The sequence below is a fragment of the Hordeum vulgare genome, chromosome 3H (genome assembly GCF_904849725.1).
Source record: "Hordeum vulgare subsp. vulgare chromosome 3H, MorexV3_pseudomolecules_assembly, whole genome shotgun sequence".
Classification (NCBI taxonomy): domain Eukaryota; kingdom Viridiplantae; phylum Streptophyta; class Magnoliopsida; order Poales; family Poaceae; genus Hordeum; species Hordeum vulgare.
The window spans coordinates 180,695,318-180,718,277 of NC_058520.1; positions in this window are offsets into that span (position 1 = coordinate 180,695,318).

Here is a 22,960-nt window from a genome sequence, read left to right on the forward strand (position 1 = left end):
GCCAATCTGAAGAAACATGATCCCGAGATTCAGAAGCTTCGCCAAGACTTGAAGAAGAGTTAGGCCATGACACATGTTGGTGATCTTGAAATCGAGAAGCTCAAGAACCAACTCTTGGAACTACAAGGACGACACTAGAAACTCCGCTTCAACAGGGATAATCTGGTAGAAGAACTTGAGAAAATCAAGAATGACCAAAAGAAGCTCACCGACGATGAAGACATGAAATGATTTAGCTTAGTAGTAACCCCACCATGAGAGAAATAAAGATAAAAGTTATTGCGAATTGTGTGATCGACCATACCAACCTCATGTGGGTGGTGATACTACAGTATTGATTGAAGTTTATGAACGTGTGGACTTGATTTTTTGAGACTATTGTGTCTTTGAGTTGTTCGTACTTTCCCTCTCTCTTTTACCCATCTCATCCCCAAAACCTTGGACCCAATAGATGACGTATGAAACTGGACTAGTAATCTCCGGTCCAATGACCCAGCTGGAGGCTGAAATATGGATTCAGAACATGGAGAACCACTTCGGGAGCAATTTATTTCAAGGAAGTATGAGGTTCCACACGCTCTTCGGTACCTTACCCAAAGTGTTGCTATCTCATGGAAAATGCATCACTCCATACAAGGATTTAGTGGAGCAGAAACTTGGGACGAATTCAAGAAGACTCTGTTAAGATCACATCTCATTCCAAAGCGCTATGATAACCCGATGAAGATGCCTTGTGCATGCTAGATCTGTGGAGAAATAGGACACACCCAGGAAGAACACAAGGATGGATGCCCTCATTGTGAAGAAAATCACCCATCTAAGGAGTGCCCAAGTAGTCAGGTGACTTGTTTCTTGTTTGAAGGAACCTGTGACAGCCCGATGCCGACGTTCTAGAAGCTTCCCCTCTCTTTCCGTTTTCGTCGTGTGGCTTATTGTAATTGTCGTGTTGCCATCGCATCATGCGCATCATCTGCATTGCATCGGCATCTCCGTTGCCGCCCGTTTTCAAAACCTGCATTCGTTAGGAGTTGCCGGTTCTCGTCGTCGTCCGTTCTGAGTCCGACCGCACACGCACGCGCCCGCGGCGCCGTTTGAACCCTGTTTTTAAAGTGCGTTTAAAACTTTCGCTGATCAGAGTTGAGATTTAACGCGCGGTCGCAATTAGTTATAGCGAGGCCGCCCATCGAATTTCGTCGCGATCGGAGACCGTCTGGTACCCGAACGGTCGCTCGTAGCGGCACCGTCTTCGGTTACTCGTCGAACGTCTGGCGTGTTTCAAAATTCGTGTCGCGCCGCCCGTTTCCCCTCTCGTCTCCGGACATCTACACAACACGGCCATGTAGCGCGCCCCGCGTTCGGAATCGTCCGAATCCGACCCCGCGGTTGGATCCGGAGCGCGATTCCGGTTAACCGAGCCCCCTTTTCTTTATAAATAACCCCCCTCCTCCTTATTTTTCGGACAACCTCTCTCTCTCTTCCTCGTTTTCCGCGCAAACCCTAGCCGCCGCCCCACCTCTCTCTCCCCTGCCGCGCCGCCGGGCCCGCGAAGCCCATCCGGGGCCCGCCCGGGCCCGAGCCGCCGCCGCCCCTGTTCGAGCTCCCAGTCCGAGCTCTTCTCCGGCCTCGCCTCCCCTGCCTGCTCGCCGGAGCCCCGTCGGCCTCGGGGCGCGCCATCCCCGCCGGCCGCGCCGACCCCGCGCCGCCTCGGCTCCCCGTAGCGCCGCCGCCTTCCCCCCCGCACAGAGCGCCGCCCCGCCAGTTCCCGCCAGGGGTCTCCCGTGCCTCGGGTCCGCCGAGGACCACCCCGAACCGCGCCGCCCTCCGCCCGGAGCTCGCCGCCGCCGCCGCCGGGACAGGGGCTCCCGTGCCCGGATCCCTCCCGATCCGGCCGGCCCCCACGGTTTCCCCTCTTCTACCCCCGCCGCGCCGCCCCGCCTGGAGCCGCCGCCGGCCGCCGCCCTGGCTCCCGCGCTCGGCCAGGAGGTCGGCCTCGCCCGAGCCACCCCGCCAGCGCCTGGGCCCCGAGCCGGCCCAGCTCGGCCCAGGCCTCCTCTGCCTCCTCAACCGGGCCAGCCCGAGGTGAGAATCACCCCTTGTACTCCGCCCAGTGCGCTGTTTAGTTAGATTGCGCCTCAGATTCGGCCCGATGGACATTTAGTTTTATTTTATTTTTTCCCTTTTCGGTTTAGTTATTTCAGGTTTAGCTATTTATTTAAAACGCCCGTATCTTTTTACCCGTAAGTCGGAACGACGCGTGTTATATATCGTTTTGGGGTAGCTCCGCGAGTAGAACACGATTATCCTACATGCATATTTGTTTAACGCCGTTTAGGGTGCCTAATGCCTCGTTTTACATGCTGTCTTCATAAGTAGGTGCCCGCATTTATTTTCCCCGCGTGTTTGATTTGCCCGTATGCCTTAGATAAAATGTCCATGTGTTAGGGACCATATTTCTACGTATTTTAGAGCGGTCACTCGTATTTTTCCGTGTAGGGTTTTACCGGTAGTTTATTTTCCCGTTTAGAGGTTTTATCTCGCATTAATGTGTGGCTTTATTTTGAGTTGCAAACCCCACTTGTTTTATATGTTCTCGGGGTAGAAAAATCCCGTGGATTTTTCTGTGCAATTAGTTTTAGCTTTTGAGTAAGTTAGTTCGCGAGATATTTTGTCGTGAAGCCCTTTTGTTTAATTCGTAGGATTTATTCCGTGCCTCGTTTGAATTAGTTGTCAACTAGGGAGTTGATCTCGGATGTTTTGTTTAGCCCCTGGTATTTTTAGTTGCAATAGAAATGCATGTTTAGGTGTTGTTTGACTGCCCTCAAGTTGCTTGATTAGTGCTGTTTTAGAGGAGCTGAAATATTTCTAAGTCTGGAATCTGTTATTATTTTGTTGCTGTCTTGTCTTGCTTGCATCTTGTGATATGTAGCTCTTTTGGAGTTGGCCCAATGGAGTTAGTTGTTCCCCTTATGTTTCTCTAGCATGCTGTTAAGTTTCATGCCATTTGGAGACCTGTAGCTATAGGTTTTGCTGCTGTCAATATAGCTTCAGGCTGAAAACTGCACTTTTGGCAGGTGTTATTTTCACGAAGTCTGAAATAGTGCGTGAGATGCTATTTTGTGTCTTCTTTTCCTAGTGCTCCGTGCTGCCATGCTAGATGTTGTTAGTTGTTTGTAGTAGAGCGTCTTGCCCTCTTTCATGCCATGCTTTGCTTGAGCTCATCGGAGTTGTGTAGCCGAAGTTGCGAGGCGTAGAAAGTGCTATGTGGCTGTTTTTGGCAGATTGTAGCGTTTTCTTGTTTTGCTCGTAGTTTTTGAACCGTAGCTCCGATTTGATCGTGTCTTACATGAAACTTGCTTAGAATCTCGTATAGTTTCATTTTCTCTTGCTGTTTGAATGTGTTGAAGTGCTCGTAGCCGCCGTTGCACACATTTTGCATTCATGCCATCATATCTTGCGGTGCTTGTGTCTTTTGATCCGTAGCTCCGTTGGAGATGTTCTTTACGTGTAGGTTGCTTGCCTTGACGCGTAGAATCACGTAAACCTATTTGTTTTGCTGTTTAACAACCAATTAAATGCATTAGATCAGATCTGGACAGGATGGTAAATTAACTTGTGAGGTCGTCTCGGAGATGCTATATGTCATTTCCGGCCTCATTTAAAATGCCTAGATAGGCAGTTTATATTCTGCTTCACCTCTTGCATGTTTGACAACATTAAAATTGCCGTGTAAATAACCGGGAGTGAACTAAATAATTAACGTGGAGTTTCGTCAATATGCAACTCGTGCATATTGAACTTCACTTAATGTGTAGTGTTTGATTGCGTGAATTGTCATGTCATGCCTTGCATGTATTCAGTAGCTCATGCATTATATGTGTTGTGCATCGTGTGATGAATATCGTGTGTTGATGCTTGTTTCCGTTTCCTCCGTCTCGATAGAGTTCCGCACGCGTGCCGGAATGTGAGGACCCGTTCGACTACGTCGGTTCGTCTGCTTCACGGAGTTGTTCTTCTTCCAAGCGGGATCTCAGGCAAGATGATCATTTCCCCAGATACCATTACTATGATTGCCATGCTAGTTTACCGTTTCTATCGATTATGTCTCGTTGCCTACCACATGTTAAATATCAGCCTCTCACCAATGCCATGAAACCTTTAACCTGTTCAACCCAGCAAACCACTGATTGGCTATGTTACTGCGTGCTTAACCCTGTGTAGCGTTGCTAGTTGCAGATGCAGTTGCTTCCATGCAAAGCATGGGTTCCTTGTTATATCACCATATTTAATGCTACTTAATTTAATGCACCTATATACTTGGTAAAAGGTGGAAGGCTCGGCCTTTCTAGCCTGGTGTTTTGTTCCACCTTTGCCCCCTTAGTTTCGGTTACCGGTGATATGTTCCATAATTGAGCGCTCCTAACACGATCGGGGTTGTTATGGGGACCCCCTTGATAATTCGTTTTAGATTAAGGCTGGTCTGGCAAGGCCCAACATTGGTTCTACATTTGCCCAACATAATAATTCTGATAATTGAAATGCATAGGGAGTTAGCGCTACCCGAGGAGTTATTTTTACATAAACAGGGGGGGCCAGTGCTGATGGTGTTGGTCCCAAACGGTCTGCCTGCGGGGCCACCGCGAGGAAACTCGAGGTTTGGCACTCGTAGCTAGTTCCATCCGTCGTGTCCTGAGAACGAGATACGCGGCTCCTATCGGGTACGTCGACACGTCGGGCGGCCTTGCTGGATTAGTTTTACCTTTGACGAGATATCTTGTGCATCGGGATTCCGGTGATGCTTTGGGTAATCTCAGAGTTGAGGTTTTCCGCTAGGAAATCCGACGAGATCGCGAGCTTCGTGATTGAGGATTTCTATGCGGCTTGTGGTAATTTGTGATGGACTAGTTGGAGCACCCCTGCAGGGTTAAATCTTTTCGGAAAGCCGTGCCCACGGTTATGTGGCAACGTGGATACTTTGTTTAACACTGGTTCTAGATAACTCGAAGTTAATTAATTAAAACATGCCAACTGTGTGCGTAACCGTGACTGTCTCTTTCGTGAGTTCCTTCTCCGATCGAGGACACGGTGGGGTTATGTCTGACGTAGGTAGGTGTTCAGGATCATTCAGTTGATCATCTGTAGTTCACGTCCGTTATGCGAAGGTCTTCCCCCTCTTACTTCTTGTACTCGTAAGTTAGCCACCAAATATATGCTTAGGCGCTGCTGCTACCTCACCACTTAACCATGCCTCACCCATTAAGCTTTGCTAGTCTTGATACCTTTGGAAATGAGATTGCTGAGTCCCCTGTGGCTCACAGATTACTACCACCCCAGTTGCAGGTACAGGTAAAGGTTACTTGACGCGAGCGCGTTGATTGTTCATTTGGAGTTGCTTCTTCTTCTTCTTCTTCTTCTTCATCGATCTAGGATGGGTTCCAGGCCGGCAGCCTGGGATAGCAAGGATGGACGTCGTTCTTCTTTCGTCGTTTATCTTCGTCCGTAGTCGGACCCTGCTCTTACTCTTGATGATTATGTAATGTACTGATGTGACTCTGATGTAGCTTGTGGCGAGTGTAACTCTATTTATATATCTCTTCTGTTCAGTACATGTACTTGTAACGATATCCATTCTTGCGACACGACGGGATGCGCTTCTATCCCTGACGAGGCCCTCGTGCCAAATTGGGGATAGGGTCGCATCTTGGGCGTGACAAGCTGGTATCAGAGCCTGTACCGACCTAGGAGCCCCCTTGATTGATCGAACTTGGCCGAGTCGAGTCTAGTGAAAAACTACTTTGAGTCTAGTTATATATCGGAGAGTAGGATTCTTTTTTCTCCTCTTCTATGCTCTGGTGAGGAATCTTGACGTAATAATTTACTCTACTTCTCTTCCCGCTCAAAAATTTAGGATCACGCGGATATTCTTGGGATCTATATGATGCCGATGTGACGGAGTTCTGTCTTGGTGCCTCCTGTCTGACTTGATCTTCTTCCGGGGAGTTGAGCTCCAGGGGATTCTTGAGCACATCGTTATCATTCAGATTTCTTAGTATCTAAGAACGAAGGATGTTCGTAATTGCTTCAATACTAGTAGTGGCGAGATGACCCCGATGTCCCCAGTACTGGTGCAGATTGTTCGGGAGTACTGCCATACTTTGTATCGTTGTGATCACGAGGGTCTGTAGTAGATGAAGGTCCGGGATTCTAGTCGTGTGTTGACGGATGTGATACAAGTGACGGTTTAGTATAGGAGTGGGTGATGTTACTCCTTGTATCCGTGTACCAGATTGCATGACCAGACATTTCGGGAATTCATAGGTGGGAATTCAATTAGTTGCTTATAGGACATTCTTCCAACAAATAAATGATGTTAGGTTGGGGTTCGACATCTAGTGGATTCGTTTGTTCACGGTCGACTTACAGCGGTACACATTGTGTCTTAAAGAGTCCTTGTAGCTTGCTACGACTCGGGGACGCTTCGTATGTCACGTGCACTGCCTTGCACTTGATGGCTTCTGTAAATCGTGCCCGTGCGATCCTGTCCACGAAAATATCGAACGGAAATCTTTCTCATGAGTTTGTTCTGGCTTGTTTCATAAGCCTCATCCTTTGTTTTGTTGAATATGGTAATTCAAGTTGCTTCGATGTCAAGTGGTGTTCTCAGATCTTTCCTAATTTGTGTTCTCATATTTTTATGTGAGCGCTAATTCTTTTGTTCAATCAGTTGTCTTATCAATTCTTGTCTACCGGAGTTGTCATGTTAATTATTTTCCAACCAGTGTGCTTCTCTTCAGTGGATTCAATCCTCTCCAATTGTTGCAAGATCGTTCTCTTTTCATCCGGAATTAGTCTCTTCTGTCTCAAGTAGTCTTTGTTTTTCCCCACCCTCCCGCCCTTTTTCTTCGGTGATTGGTTTTCATCCAAGTGCATTCATTTCATTGTGCTTTGGTTGTCTGTTCTTTTCTCTCCTACCCGGTGATTCGTTGTGAAGATTCTCAGGAGCTTCGTGTTCATCTTTGTTCAATCTTGTTATCTTTCCGGTGAAGTTAATTCAGTTGTCTGTGTTCATCATATCCTAATTATCCTTGCAATTATTTTTCATGTTGGAGATTCTTTTAGGCTATCTTGGTTATTCATTCCTCTCTTTTCATTCGGGGTGCTGAAGATATCTCTGAGTTTCGTGTTTTCAATTCTTTTAATTATTTCGAGGTGCTCAACCTCATCGAGTCCTCTTCTTATCGGTGCAATATCAATCTTTCTAGCAATTTTTTCTAACGGTGATTTTCTTTGAGTGGGCCCATAACCCACAGGTTCTTTCCCAGGATCTTGCCTGGCTCTTTTAATCATCCTGAGATCCTTAATTCATTTCAATTATGACGTAAGTATGAATTTCATCAGTCATATCCCTTTTTCAAGATCTATTTGAATTAATTCTCATATTGGTTCAACCTTTCATTATTCTTTATTCCGGAGTGTCTCAGTTATTCGTGGGTTGTTTCTCGTCATCATTCTCAATCTTGCTCCATTCTTGTGAAGATTATTATCTAAGCTTCATGTTTTCCTCTCAATTGTTTCTATCGTGAGTAATCCCTTTCGTGCTATCCGGTGCTTTTCTGAGTTGTTTTCATTCTCGATCCTCCGAAGGCCATCATTTAAGAAGACTTTTTCGTTCTCAGCTTTCAGCTTTCATCCTTAATTCTTCTCAATTGTTGTCTCTTCGTTGTCTCTCGTTTATCCGGTGTCTTGTTCTGGTTTTCTCTAAGGTGGCTCATGGTCTCTTCGTTCTCATGTATCTCCAGTCATTCAGGGTTGGCTCATTCATTTCAATTCTCACCGGTGCCTCTTTCAAGATTTCTTCTAGTTTGTGCTCATGTCTCTCCTCAATCTTTTTAGAAGAATAAGTGATATGCTAAATCTGTTGATTGTCATCAGTTTAACTTGATGAAGGATAAGCATAACATAATTCTTGTTCTTGTTCATAGTAATCTGAATTCTTTTCCGGAGTCCAAGTTTTCTCAAGTGTCTCCTTGTATTGCTTCATCTAAATCTTGGCAAGGATTCAATCTTATTCTTTCATCCTTCTTATCTTTGCATCGTCCTTTTCTTACGGAGGCTCGTCATGGTGATTCTTCAAGGAGGTGATTGTTTCTCAAAGTGTTCTTCTACATTCCTCTTGGAGTACCTCAAGTATTCTTTCTCTTCCATTTTCAGTGCATTGTGCTTTCTTTATCTTTGAGGTGGTATTATAGCCTTCTTGTTAGTGTAGGAGACTCGAAGAGTTTTTCCTTCAAGAATGAGATAATTAAATCCACCAATTCTTTGATCATGAGATATTTTAACCCATGATTTCTTCATTGAGTTATCTTGGTGTGGAGTTCACCTAAAGCTTTCCTTTGGATTATGCTATCTTGGTGCTTGTCATTAATCCAAGTTCTCAATATATTCTCTTGGTGTAAGAGATTGTTCATATCTTCTTTCTCCCAGTCTATACTTGTTTCTTTTAGTGGTTGGTTGTCACCTCATATATGTTGAGTTGATCTTCGTAAGCCCACTACTATCTTGCTCTTTTCATTGTTGGGTTTCCAACTACTATGTCAATTCTATGACCGGAGGCTCTTCGATTCTATTGTGATGGTAGTTGTCATTCTTTTCTTCATTCTCTTCTTCCGTATGAGCTAGTTCCTATTCTTTTGTTTCGGAGGCATTGTGATATTGCTCTTTTGGGTCTATCTTGGTGTTCTCTCAAGTTCATCGTGCTCCCTTGCTCTATTTAGTTGCTTGTTATGAATATTGTCTATTTCTTCTACCGTTTCGATTTTTTCTGTCCCTTTTTCCTACCAAAGTGCTGCCGAAATTTTCCGTGAATTCTGGCCTCTTTCTCATGTCATTCCTCATCTCCTTGCAACCTTCAAGGATCGTTGGTTTCACTCGTTTGTCGAAGAAGCGACTAAGTTTTTACCTCTCGTTCTTTCTCTTCCTCTCCCCCTTTCATTCTTGGATCTCGGGTCGAGATCCTCTTGTAGTGTAGGAGTGTTGTGACAGCCCGATGCCGACGTTCTAGAAGCTTCCCCTCTCTTTCCGTTTTCGTCGTGTGGCTTATTGTAATTGTCGTGTCGCCATCGCATCATGCGCATCATCTGCATTGCATCGGCATCTCCGTTGCCGCCCGTTTTCAAAACTTGCATTCGTTAGGAGTTGCCGGTTCTCGTCGTCGTCCGTTCTGAGTCCGACCGCACACGCACGCGCCCGCGGCGCCGTTTGAACCCTGTTTTTAAAGTGCGTTTAAAACTTTCGCTGATCAGAGTTGAGATTTAACGCGCGGTCGCAATTAGTTATAGCGAGGCCGCCCATCGAATTTCGTCGCGATCGGAGACCGTCTGGTACCCGAACGGTCGCTCGTAGCGGCACCGTCTTCGGTTACTCGTCGAACGTCTGGCGTGTTTCAAAATTCGTGTCGCGCCGCCCGTTTCCCCTCTCATCTCCGGACATCTACACAACACGGCCATGTAGCGCGCCCCGCGTTCGGAATCGTCCGAATCCGACCCCGCGGTTGGATCCGGAGCGCGATTCCGGTTAACCGAGCCCCCTTTTCTTTATAAATAACCCCCCTCCTCCTTATTTTTCGGACAACCTCTCTCTCTCTTCCTCGTTTTCCGCGCAAACCCTAGCCGCCGCCCCACCTCTCTCTCCCCTGCCGCGCCGCCGGGCCCGCGAAGCCCATCCGGGGCCCGCCCGGGCCCGAGCCGCCGCCGCCCCTGTTCGAGCTCCCAGTCCGAGCTCTTCTCCGGCCTCGCCTCCCCTGCCTGCTCGCCGGAGCCCCGTCGGCCTCGGGGCGCGCCATCCCCGCCGGCCGCGCCGACCCCGCGCCGCCTCGGCTCCCCGTAGCGCCGCCGCCTTCCCCCCCGCACAGAGCGCCGCCCCGCCAGTTCCCGCCGGGGGTCTCCCGTGCCTCGGGTCCGCCGAGGACCACCCCGAACCGCGCCGCCCTCCGCCCGGAGCTCGCCGCCGCCGCCGCCGGGACAGGGGCTCCCGTGCCCGGATCCCTCCCGATCCGGCCGGCCCCCACGGTTTCCCCTCTTCTACCCCCGCCGCGCCGCCCCGCCTGGAGCCGCCGCCGGCCGCCGCCCTGGCTCCCGCGCTCGGCCAGGAGGTCGGCCTCGCCCGAGCCACCCCGCCAGCGCCTGGGCCCCGAGCCGGCCCAGCTCGGCCCAGGCCTCCTCTGCCTCCTCAACCGGGCCAGCCCGAGGTGAGAATCACCCCTTGTACTCCGCCCAGTGCGCTGTTTAGTTAGATTGCGCCTCAGATTCGGCCCGATGGACATTTAGTTTTATTTTATTTTTTCCCTTTTCGGTTTAGTTATTTCAGGTTTAGCTATTTATTTAAAACGCCCGTATCTTTTTACCCGTAAGTCGGAACGACGCGTGTTATATATCGTTTTGGGGTAGCTCCGCGAGTAGAACACGATTATCCTACATGCATATTTGTTTAACGCCGTTTAGGGTGCCTAATGCCTCGTTTTACATGCTGTCTTCATAAGTAGGTGCCCGCATTTATTTTCCTCGCGTGTTTGATTTGCCCGTATGCCTTAGATAAAATGTCCATGTGTTAGGGACCATATTTCTACGTATTTTAGAGCGGTCACTCGTATTTTTCCGTGTAGGGTTTTACCGGTAGTTTATTTTCCCGTTTAGAGGTTTTATCTCGCATTAATGTGTGGCTTTATTTTGAGTTGCAAACCCCACTTGTTTTATATGTTCTCGGGGTAGAAAAATCCCGTGGATTTTTCTGTGCAATTAGTTTTAGCTTTTGAGTAAGTTAGTTCGCGAGATATTTTGTCGTGAAGCCCTTTTGTTTAATTCGTAGGATTTATTCCGTGCCTCGTTTGAATTAGTTGTCAACTAGGGAGTTGATCTCGGATGTTTTGTTTAGCCCCTGGTATTTTTAGTTGCAATAGAAATGCATGTTTAGGTGTTGTTTGACTGCCCTCAAGTTGCTTGATTAGTGCTGTTTTAGAGGAGCTGAAATATTTCTAAGTCTGGAATCTGTTATTATTTTGTTGCTGTCTTGTCTTGCTTGCATCTTGTGATATGTAGCTCTTTTGGAGTTGGCCCAATGGAGTTAGTTGTTCCCCTTATGTTTCTCTAGCATGCTGTTAAGTTTCATGCCATTTGGAGACCTGTAGCTATAGGTTTTGCTGCTGTCAATATAGCTTCAGGCTGAAAACTGCACTTTTGGCAGGTGTTATTTTCACGAAGTCTGAAATAGTGCGTGAGATGCTATTTTGTGTCTTCTTTTCCTAGTGCTCCGTGCTGCCATGCTAGATGTTGTTAGTTGTTTGTAGTAGAGCGTCTTGCCCTCTTTCATGCCATGCTTTGCTTGAGCTCATCGGAGTTGTGTAGCCGAAGTTGCGAGGCGTAGAAAGTGCTATGTGGCTGTTTTTGGCAGATTGTAGCGTTTTCTTGTTTTGCTCGTAGTTTTTGAACCGTAGCTCCGATTTGATCGTGTCTTACATGAAACTTGCTTAGAATCTCGTATAGTTTCATTTTCTCTTGCTGTTTGAATGTGTTGAAGTGCTCGTAGCCGCCGTTGCACACATTTTGCATTCATGCCATCATATCTTGCGGTGCTTGTGTCTTTTGATCCGTAGCTCCGTTGGAGATGTTCTTTACGTGTAGGTTGCTTGCCTTGACGCGTAGAATCACGTAAACCTATTTGTTTTGCTGTTTAACAACCAATTAAATGCATTAGATCAGATCTGGACAGGATGGTAAATTAACTTGTGAGGTCGTCTCGGAGATGCTATATGTCATTTCCGGCCTCATTTAAAATGCCTAGATAGGCAGTTTATATTCTGCTTCACCTCTTGCATGTTTGACAACATTAAAATTGCCGTGTAAATAACCGGGAGTGAACTAAATAATTAACGTGGAGTTTCGTCAATATGCAACTCGTGCATATTGAACTTCACTTAATGTGTAGTGTTTGATTGCGTGAATTGTCATGTCATGCCTTGCATGTATTCAGTAGCTCATGCATTATATGTGTTGTGCATCGTGTGATGAATATCGTGTGTTGATGCTTGTTTCCGTTTCCTCCGTCTCGATAGAGTTCCGCACGCGTGCCGGAATGTGAGGACCCGTTCGACTACGTCGGTTCGTCTGCTTCACGGAGTTGTTCTTCTTCCAAGCGGGATCTCAGGCAAGATGATCATTTCCCCAGATACCATTACTATGATTGCCATGCTAGTTTACCGTTTCTATCGATTATGTCTCGTTGCCTACCACATGTTAAATATCAGCCTCTCACCAATGCCATGAAACCTTTAACCTGTTCAACCCAGCAAACCACTGATTGGCTATGTTACTGCGTGCTTAACCCTGTGTAGCGTTGCTAGTTGCAGATGCAGTTGCTTCCATGCAAAGCATGGGTTCCTTGTTATATCACCATATTTAATGCTACTTAATTTAATGCACCTATATACTTGGTAAAAGGTGGAAGGCTCGGCCTTTCTAGCCTGGTGTTTTGTTCCACCTTTGCCCCCTTAGTTTCGGTTACCGGTGATATGTTCCATAATTGAGCGCTCCTAACACGATCGGGGTTGTTATGGGGACCCCCTTGATAATTCGTTTTAGATTAAGGCTGGTCTGGCAAGGCCCAACATTGGTTCTACATTTGCCCAACATAATAATTCTGATAATTGAAATGCATAGGGAGTTAGCGCTACCCGAGGAGTTATTTTTACATAAACAGGGGGGGCCAGTGCTGATGGTGTTGGTCCCAAACGGTCTGCCTGCGGGGCCACCGCGAGGAAACTCGAGGTTTGGCACTCGTAGCTAGTTCCATCCGTCGTGTCCTGAGAACGAGATACGCGGCTCCTATCGGGTACGTCGACACGTCGGGCGGCCTTGCTGGATTAGTTTTACCTTTGACGAGATATCTTGTGCATCGGGATTCCGGTGATGCTTTGGGTAATCTCAGAGTTGAGGTTTTCCGCTAGGAAATCCGACGAGATCGCGAGCTTCGTGATTGAGGATTTCTATGCGGCTTGTGGTAATTTGTGATGGACTAGTTGGAGCACCCCTGCAGGGTTAAATCTTTTCGGAAAGCCGTGCCCACGGTTATGTGGCAACGTGGATACTTTGTTTAACACTGGTTCTAGATAACTCGAAGTTAATTAATTAAAACATGCCAACTGTGTGCGTAACCGTGACTGTCTCTTTCGTGAGTTCCTTCTCCGATCGAGGACACGGTGGGGTTATGTCTGACGTAGGTAGGTGTTCAGGATCATTCAGTTGATCATCTGTAGTTCACGTCCGTTATGCGAAGGTCTTCCCCCTCTTACTTCTTGTACTCGTAAGTTAGCCACCAAATATATGCTTAGGCGCTGCTGCTACCTCACCACTTAACCATGCCTCACCCATTAAGCTTTGCTAGTCTTGATACCTTTGGAAATGAGATTGCTGAGTCCCCTGTGGCTCACAGATTACTACCACCCCAGTTGCAGGTACAGGTAAAGGTTACTTGACGCGAGCGCGTTGATTGTTCATTTGGAGTTGCTTCTTCTTCTTCTTCTTCTTCTTCATCGATCTAGGATGGGTTCCAGGCCGGCAGCCTGGGATAGCAAGGATGGACGTCGTTCTTCTTTCGTCGTTTATCTTCGTCCGTAGTCGGACCCTGCTCTTACTCTTGATGATTATGTAATGTACTGATGTGACTCTGATGTAGCTTGTGGCGAGTGTAACTCTATTTATATATCTCTTCTGTTCAGTACATGTACTTGTAACGATATCCATTCTTGCGACACGACGGGATGCGCTTCTATCCCTGACGAGGCCCTCGTGCCAAATTGGGGATAGGGTCGCATCTTGGGCGTGACAGAACCACCCACTACCAAGCTTAGTGTCACATTTACCCCAAGGTGCAACAAGTTGTCAAGCAGTAGAAAGAAGAAATGAAGAAAACCTTCAAGAAGATTTTAGAAGAACCAGTGATGAAGGAAGATACTGAAGACCCTGATGGACAAGGCCTAACTATATTTTTATCTAATGCCTACTACTCATGTGGTCAAGAAGGTCATTTTTCACAGGATTGCGTGAAGGAAAGCCAAGAGTGTGTGGGAGACTTTCCGACAGAAAAAGTAGAGTTTGACCCACATGAAATAGAAGAACTGGCCAAAACGAAGAGGTCCAGAAAGAAGAGAAAGTACATGAGGAAGAGCCAAATCCCTGCAGATAAGGACCTGAGTCATATCCCATGTTTCAAATGCAAGACCTTTGGTCACTATGCCAATATGTGCCGAGGAAGGAAGCAGGAAACCCAAGGAGCAAAAGCAAACGCCAAGAAGCTTCGAGACTTGTCAGAAGTCATCTGTTTTCGTTGCAAGGAAGCAGGACATTATGTTAATAAATGTCCAGAGGATAAGAAAGCTAGAATGGAGTAGATAAGTTTGGATAATGGCAATAAGTGTAACAAGAATCACTCTTGTTTTCATAAGATTTTGGAGTTGAATTTTGTAATGGAAGTCTCTGAGATTGTAATAACTTCATGAATCAATATAATTTATTGTGTCATGGTTTCCTATATTGAATTCTGTGAGTTTTTGCTCCATAAACAAAGATCTCTGGCCATTTTTGAGGATATGAGAAAATATGGTCTACGCAGGTATGCGCATCTTTTATTTTAAGTGTGGTAGTACTCGGTAAAAACCACAAGAACCAAGGAATAAAGAAAGTACCATTCCTGCTAAGGAGTTTGGATAAGTGAACACAAGTAATGCTGGATCATATCAAACTATGGGGATAACAACAGTTGAAATATTGCACCTTGGAATGGGAACTTTTTTTGAGGAAAGAGTGAATATGATGAACCAACACTTTTATTGGTAAACATGCCAATGGAAAAGAAAAATGTATTCAAGGAATACAACATGTACCAAGGATGCATCCCAAAATTTTCATGAAGGTTGCCCCAAGAGCATGAAGGAATAAGCTATGACGGGTTAGCAAACATTTTCTTCGAAGCATACGAAAACCTGAGAGTGGTGAAGAATACAATAGATGTTTTGTTCAGCTTGCAGAACCAATGGATTCGTACAAACTTCGTTCGTGTACAAGAGAAATTATGCAATGCTTGTGAGTACATCCAAGTGTTAGAATACGAGGTTCACTAAACCTTATACAAGGTAATGATTTCAGTGTGACACAACTTGGCCACCATGACGACTTACTCTTGTCATTTCTCCTGATATTCGGAATGGTAAATCTGAGAGACTTACACATAATGAGAGACGACGTTCTTTGAAACTTTTGTTTAAGCCTTAGAATGGTATGATGAAAGCCCCATGTACATGGCAATTGTTGTCACACATAGGAAATTTTACGGTGAGGATGAAGCCAAGAGACTTTTCACTGCAGGATAAGCACAAATTGTAGACCACCTTGAGAATCATCAATAGGCTATTTAGAATGGTCACGAGACTTGTCAGTTAAGAAGACCCTGTGACGGAAGAAGCTTATATCAACGAAAGAACACCGGATTTTGAGGGAACTATTATGAATATAACGGAAGAGCATCACCAAAGGAGATAGTATGAAGAATGTGAAGAGCCAGATGCCAAGGCGCCACATGATTGTTAAATTTTTTGAGGGACCGGTAACTCTCATTTTAAGTGTAGTAGCATCCCACTTTGCAGGACAATGGATTTGTTAGAAGAACCCCAAACCCTAACCTTTTCTTTCTAGCCTCTTCGAATCTCGAGGACGAGATTCATTTGAAGTGTGGTAGGTTTGTAACATCCCAAACTTTGGAATGTTCTATTAATAATTGAATGATTGATTATTTGAATGATTGCTTGAAATTGAGTGAAATTTGGAATTATATGAAACTTTTGAATGACAGGGAATAAAACGACTTTCCCTTTTTGTTTAGAATTCAAATTCATCCAATCCAAACCACTGAGAGAAGATGACATGACTTCTTCAAAATAAAGTATTTGGAAAAAGTGGATTTTGAAAATAATCATTTTTGGAATCTATTTCATATTTGGTCCTATTTAAAAGTTTTAAGGAATTGAAAGTTCCTTTGCGTCGAATTCAAAATATTGAGAGGAGCAATATGACACTCCAAACCAGGGGCATTGAAATTTTATTTGCACTTATAAAAAAAATTCAGAAGACTATTTTGAAAATATTTCATATTAGGTTTCAAAAAGCAGTTTTTGAAGTGGTTTTAAAATTTCATTTTCTCCCGAAATAAAATACATGAAAAATAGGGTAAAATGATTCCCTTCAATATAAAAATGGAGAGAAATGAATTTGAAACCATTTTTGTATTTTCAAAATGATTTCTTTGCATTTTATTTTAAACAGTAGCATTGTTTGGGTTATTAGAATTTGTGAGATTTTTGTTTGGCCTTGAGAATATGTTCATCCTGTAGGAAATATTTTTCTGCAAATTTTGACATATAATATGTCTATATAAAAGTATTATAGATTTTCTTTTATTTAGTTTCCTTGTTTGCTTTATGTATAAAGAGAAAAAAACTTTCTTTTATTAGGAAAGCTCCGTGGCCTATTTGGAATAGTTTCAGCCTAGGGATCCCCTTGCCAAATCCAAAGGATTTTCGGATCGGTCACCGATCCCGCACGATATCCCTCTTCCCCGTTGACACGCCGGGCCCACTCGCCAATCCCCTCGCCCGACGCTCTCCACCTTCCTTCTTCCCTCCTCTTCCTTTCTTTCCTCGCCGGAACCACGCTGGATCCAATCAGATCTCCCTCTCCCTTGTCGTTTGGTGCACCCCGAGGCTACCTATAAATAGAGGAGCCACCCCGCATTCCGTTTACCTCCCAAACCCCAAGAGACCATCGCCAGAACGCCACTGCGAACTCGCCGGAGTTTGGCCATCTCCCATAGCTCCTGGAGCTCGTGTCGTTCACACCCGAAGCCCCCGAGCCACTCTGATGTTGTCAAACAACGTTAGAGGTCCACCACCATCGCCTGGTCGCCTTCACCGTCGTCCCGATAACCGGAACCCTTCGCCCGAGCGCCACCGAGCCCTGCCCTGCCGTCGGCTCGCCGGAGCGCTGCCACCCGCTCTGTGAGCACCTCCTCCTATTCCCGTAGCGGTCTGATATGGATCCTACTATCCAGATTAGAACAAATTAAATCCCGTACAGTTTTCTTTATATTCCGGACGACCGCTCATTGAGCTAACGCACACACATCCTGTTGTGGTTTTGTCACAGTAGATGTCCTCGTGAAAGGACTTAGTGTTGGAGCCATCGCACCTTGGTGGCTACTCAAAGGGGTTGAATAGGAGCGAGATAGAGATTTACCCAGGTTCGGCCCCTCGAGAGGAGGTAAAAGCCTACGTCGTGCTTTGTTTTGTATTGATGGTGTTTCGATTACAAGAAGGGCGTAACTCGCTTGACCTAGCACTCGATGATTTCTAACCTGCACTCTCCTTCCCGGGACTCACCTTTATATACAGGTCGAGCCCTTAGGGTTTACAAGAGTCCTCGCCATCATGCAAGTCATGATTCTTTCTATCTCTAAGTCGCCGTGCTTTCCAAGACTTGGAGATCTTCCCAATGATTGATTCTCCACGAGGGTCTTGAACCGCCGTCTAGCTCCTGGGCTTATAGGCCAAGGCTTAAATCACCAAAGGATGAGTCGCCCGCTTGGTGACCCGGCCCAACTAGGGCGGGTCACACAACAGATAATATCCCCAACATTAGGCCCTAGATTGGCCTGAACCTGTTCATGCCAACTCTCACCTAGTCAGGGGCGACTCACTCTGATCTTTTTTACGCATCATACGCTTAATCCGCCACCCTTTCGTGGAAATATCCAAGTCGCCGAACCGTTTCTCGTTGACACCATCTTATCCCTTTAACCTCGGAAGAAATGATGACGCCATCCCTAACGGATCTTTCGGCACAGATATCCCAAAAATCTTGGCGCTATTATAGCGAATCTTTTATCCTGTCGTCAGTTCCCGCGCGAGGCGCCTTGATTCCAGCGCCCGACCCAATAAATAGGCTGGGGGGGGAGGGGGCAGGGCACATCCCTACCTACCCATTTCGTCGACCCCTTCTTCCTCGCGACTGCACCAAGAACTCCATCGCTGCCCGAGGACCTCCGTCTCCGGCCACCGCGTCCGACGCATCCCCAGGCCGACCAAACGCGCAACACTCGCCGCGGATCTTCCTCGGTCGCCTCCGATCGCCATCATCAGTTCAGTCCCTCGCCATTAGAGGTAGATCTTAGCTCCTCGAGGTTCATCGCTTGCCGGTTCCTTAGAACACCTCGAATGCCCCATAGATGCTGATTAGTTCACAATGATAATAGTAGGCACAGTAGCATCGACCATATCCTCATTTGATTAGCTCCTGTTTGAGAATCTAAAAAAAACTTCTGTCGAATCAGCTTTACTATTCTTACCCTAGCCACAGGCCGTTTTACTTTATCCAGGCCTTTTCCATTCATTTTCGCCTGCTCTGTAGATCTATGTGTTACTGCCTACTGTATAAAAACTGTTTATAGATCCGTACCTCACCATTTTAGCGAACATCTCTGAAGCTCTAAGTTGTCTCCCTTAAACAGTAGGAAACTCCTAAATCGCCCGTGTATCCTGACCCGATCCCTTGTTGGCGAGTCAACAGACTCCTTTAGTCATCTGACCAATGTTCGGCGAGTTAATTGATCCTTTTAACCACTCAGTAAGCGCTCGGCGATTTAATTTATCCGTAATCCTTTCCTTTGTAGCCATGGGTACCGTTTTCAAAGCCGATTGGCTCCTGACCAAAGTTGATGAAGCTTTTCTCAACGACTGTGTGAAGACGGGAAATCTCGACCCGAAAGAGGTTATCGGATGGCGATCCGGGTTTGGAGAAGAAATTCCCAACCCGAAGGAAGGGGAAATAGTTGTCTTTGCTGAACACCTCGAACGGGGGTTTAAGCCGCCAGGATCAAAATTCCTCAGAGATGCCATGACTTTCATGAACGTCCGCCTCCAAGACTTAGGACCCAACTCGATTAGTAACTTATGTCAGTTCCAATTGTTCTGCGAAGCCTACTTGCGGATGGAACCTTCAGTTCCTTTGTTCTGGTATTTTTTTCATTTGAATCGCCAGACCGAATTTTCCAATGGCCCTAGCTTAGAGCTTTGAGGTGTCAACGTTCAATGCCGCAGGGACAGCTCATTCCCATCACTCGCCATGCCAAGCCATCCCAAAGGCTGGGGCGAGTCTTGGTTTTATTGCCAAGAAACTTCTCCTGAGGGTGAAAACAAGCTCCTTGGCTATAGAGAGAAACGCCTTCCTACAAACTTTAAACTTCCAGACAAGCTCACTGAAGAAGAGGAGTCGGGTTTTATTCCGGTGCTATTCGAGTTATGATCTTTGACAAACAATGGTCTCACTAGGATTGATTTGATCCGCTGCTGGGTAGAATGGCGCATCCTTCCCTTAAGTCGCTGAGACGGCTTAATGTGTGAGTTTATTGGCACCTTGGACCATCGCCAATGGTACTTCCGTACAACACTGACGGAAAATGATATCGTGACCATCATCAAGAAGCTGACCGGCAAACCCTTGGCCAACTGTAGCCAAATAGGGATTAAGCCATTCTGCAAGATCAACCCGGCTCCTAAGGTAAATAACTTAACCCGCCTTTGATTTATTCTTTCCGACTTACTTGAATTCTGATCCGCATAATAAAAATTCCTCTACAGAAAGGTGACCGATTCTAGTCCAAGAGGCCGAAAAAGATGGCCCTGAAGCAAGCCAGGCCGCCTCCAAAAAAGTAATCCAAGAGCAAAAGCAAAGCCGCCATCACGGAACCGTGTGATGTGGATGAATCCCAAATCAGCGACGTATCTTCAGAGGTAAAATTCTCTCTTCTTAGTCTTGACACCCATTGCTATAATTTGTGTTTATACCTCTGTATCTCTTATGTATAGAATGATGGCAACGAGAGCCAAGAAGACTCCGTAGAGGTAATTTTTATTTCTTCCGACTCATCTTCTCCTCCGCCTAAACCGGCCAGGCGGGTTTGTGGGAAGGTTCCCATGTCTCACCCAAATGCTTGTCTGGATCCTAATTTCCTTTTGAAGAAAGCGCAACATGCTTCCTATCGGAAGACTCGGAGTCACTCTGGAGACTTGGTGTCCGGGTTACCAGCGAAAACGCCTACCAAGAAGAGGCAAAATGAGGTATCCGTCTAGCAGCGTCCCCCTTTGCTTCCTTTTGGATCATATTTATAACTTGCTCATATCTTGAGGTATTACTTTTGCAGGATTCTCCCTCTTCGTCAGGTGACTTAGTGATGTCAGCCCTTCCGCCAATGATTCGCGTTCCAGGGTAAGTCCTTATAATACTTACATTTATCCTGATGATGATATTTGTTTTTAAGCCTATCCCCTTCTCTTTTTAGGGCACAAGCGAAGAAAAGGAAAACTGGCGGATCAACTTCCACTACGGCTCCGAAACCTATTGTAAAACCGGCGCCGACTCAGGATAACCCGACAAAGGATAAACCTGATGACCAAGCGGACCTCCCAAGTTCTCCCAAGGAAGGCACGGAAATGCCCAATCCGCCGAGTCCGTTGAAAACGGCAGAGGATCCAGATGATGTAATCATCACTCGTACTAGCTTCTCTAAGTTAGCTTCGGCAGTCTTGTCGAAGCATGTATCAACATCAACCCAGCCTTCTACTACACATGAGATTTCCAAGGCCAAACTATCCCAATACGAAAATCTTGAATTTAAAGAGCTTTGCTCCGGCTTTGCAAGTCGCCTGGAGGCGAGTTATGAAATGGAGAAGAGTCTACTCCTTATGATGAAGAATAGACATGAGGTACGCCTTAATGCATACCATCCTTAATAGCCCCCAAGGGCTGGGTCATCTGTTGAAAGATGAGCCGGGTCTTGATATTAGAAAAATCTTTCGACCTGTAACCCCCAAGGGCCGAGTCATCTGTTGAAAGATGAGCCGGGTCTTGATATTAGAAAACATCTTTCGACCTGTAACCCCCAAGGGCCGTGTCATCTGTTGAAAGATGAGCCGGGTCCTGATATTAGAAAAAATCTTTCGACATGTAACCCCCAAGGGTCGGGTCATCTATTGAAAGATGAGTCGGGTCTTGATATTAGAAAAATCTTTCGACCTGTAACCCCCAAGGGCCGGGTCATCTGTTGAAAGATGAGCCGGGTCTTGATATTAGAAAAATATTTCGACCTGTAACCCCCAAGGGCCGGGTCATCTGTTGAAAGATGAGCCGGATCTTGATATTAGAAAAAAAATCTTTCGACCTGTAACCCCCAAGGGCTGGGTCATCTGTTGAAAGATGAGCCGGGTCTTGATCTTGTATAATTTTGTCTAAAAAATTATACATTAGCCCCCAAGTGTCAGAGATGTTGCTTGCAATAATTCTAAGACTTGCCCCTTGATAATATACTTTGACAGGAATCTCTTGCCCAAGCTGAGTCGGCGTTGGGCGACTTAAAGAAAATTTTAGCCGAACAACAAGACGTGCGGGCTAAATCAGAAGAAAAATGTCAAGTGATCTTATCTGAGATGGAGAAGCTGAAGGCCGCCCACGAGAAGGCTCAAGCTGATCAAGGCGCCGCAGTAAAGCGAGCAGAAAAAGCGGAAGCAAAACTGGAAACCGTGCAACAAGAGCTGACCGGTTTAAAGCAACATATCTCCAACATGGCACATGCTATCTTTGGTAAGAAGCAAACCCTGATCTCGTACTTTGTAAAAAAATCTTAATATGAAGAAGTTACTGACCATCATTATCCCTTATATAGGTCCGAGAGCCACCAACCTTCAGGATGATTGTATCTTGATGTTAACGGCGATTTACACATTAACAGAGCAATTGTGTACCGGAAGCGTGCTGACCGTGAAGGCAGTGATGGGCGCCAAGGAACCCATAACATCAATCAAAAAGATGCTTGTCTACTTATCCACCCTTCCGCCTCAGATAGGTGAGCTAACCCGATCAGCTGCCCGGAAAGGGGTACTGACTACGTTGAGTCGGTGCTTAGCATACGCTCCAGAGCTAAAACCCGAAGAGGTAGCAACAGGCTTCCCCCAGCTCAAGGACGACGGGTCAGAATTTACTCAAGATGATTATTAGCGCGTTGTCAAAGAATCTCGCTCGGCGGCAACTCGGCTTGCAGCAAGCTTGGATTTGTCAAAGTATCAAGCTGCTTATGATGACAAGAATAAGAAAATAAATCCGCCAACCTTTGTGACAACCAGCTTGACTCCGTGTCGACCCAAGAACCCTTTTGATTTGGAGGCGGACCTCTTGACATTTTTGAATGATGAAGATGAATTCGCCTCCTTCTCCAAGTGTAATTTGGTGTTGGGAGACTTACAACTTGAAGTCGGCCAGAGCTCAAAGCAAACTGACCCCGGGACATCAGCAGAGTAGTTCTTCATGGAGTTGGCCATCAGAGCCATGTAATAGGTTATTTGTAGAAAACAACCTTGTTCCGTGATTTCTTTAAAACCCTTGTGTCGCCCTCAGGGCGCCTTATGATGCTTGACCCGCCATGTTAGTAGAGATTTTGATCATCAATCTGTTAGGATAAAAACATACATCAAACCGCCTCAGTGAGTAATGGATGATAATAAATGATAACCGACTCAGGATGTTCCGGTGAGTCGGAAAATTTTGCAAAACCCGTGGCAGTGCCAGGAAGGTGAAAGTAAGAATTTCGTCGGCTCGTTCAAGTCGCGACAGGATAGGACGAGTTATATAAACTCAAATGCTACCCGAGGGAGACTTTTTGTGTAAAAAAGCTCAAGTATTTAGACCGGCTGATCAGGCACGAGTCAAGCTTCAATGAAGCAGGTTCAATGAACCAATGGTTTCTCTATTTTCCATGTGGGGCGCTAGCCGGTACCATGCATGTTTTAACCAAGGCGAGTTCAGTGTCCATAAGG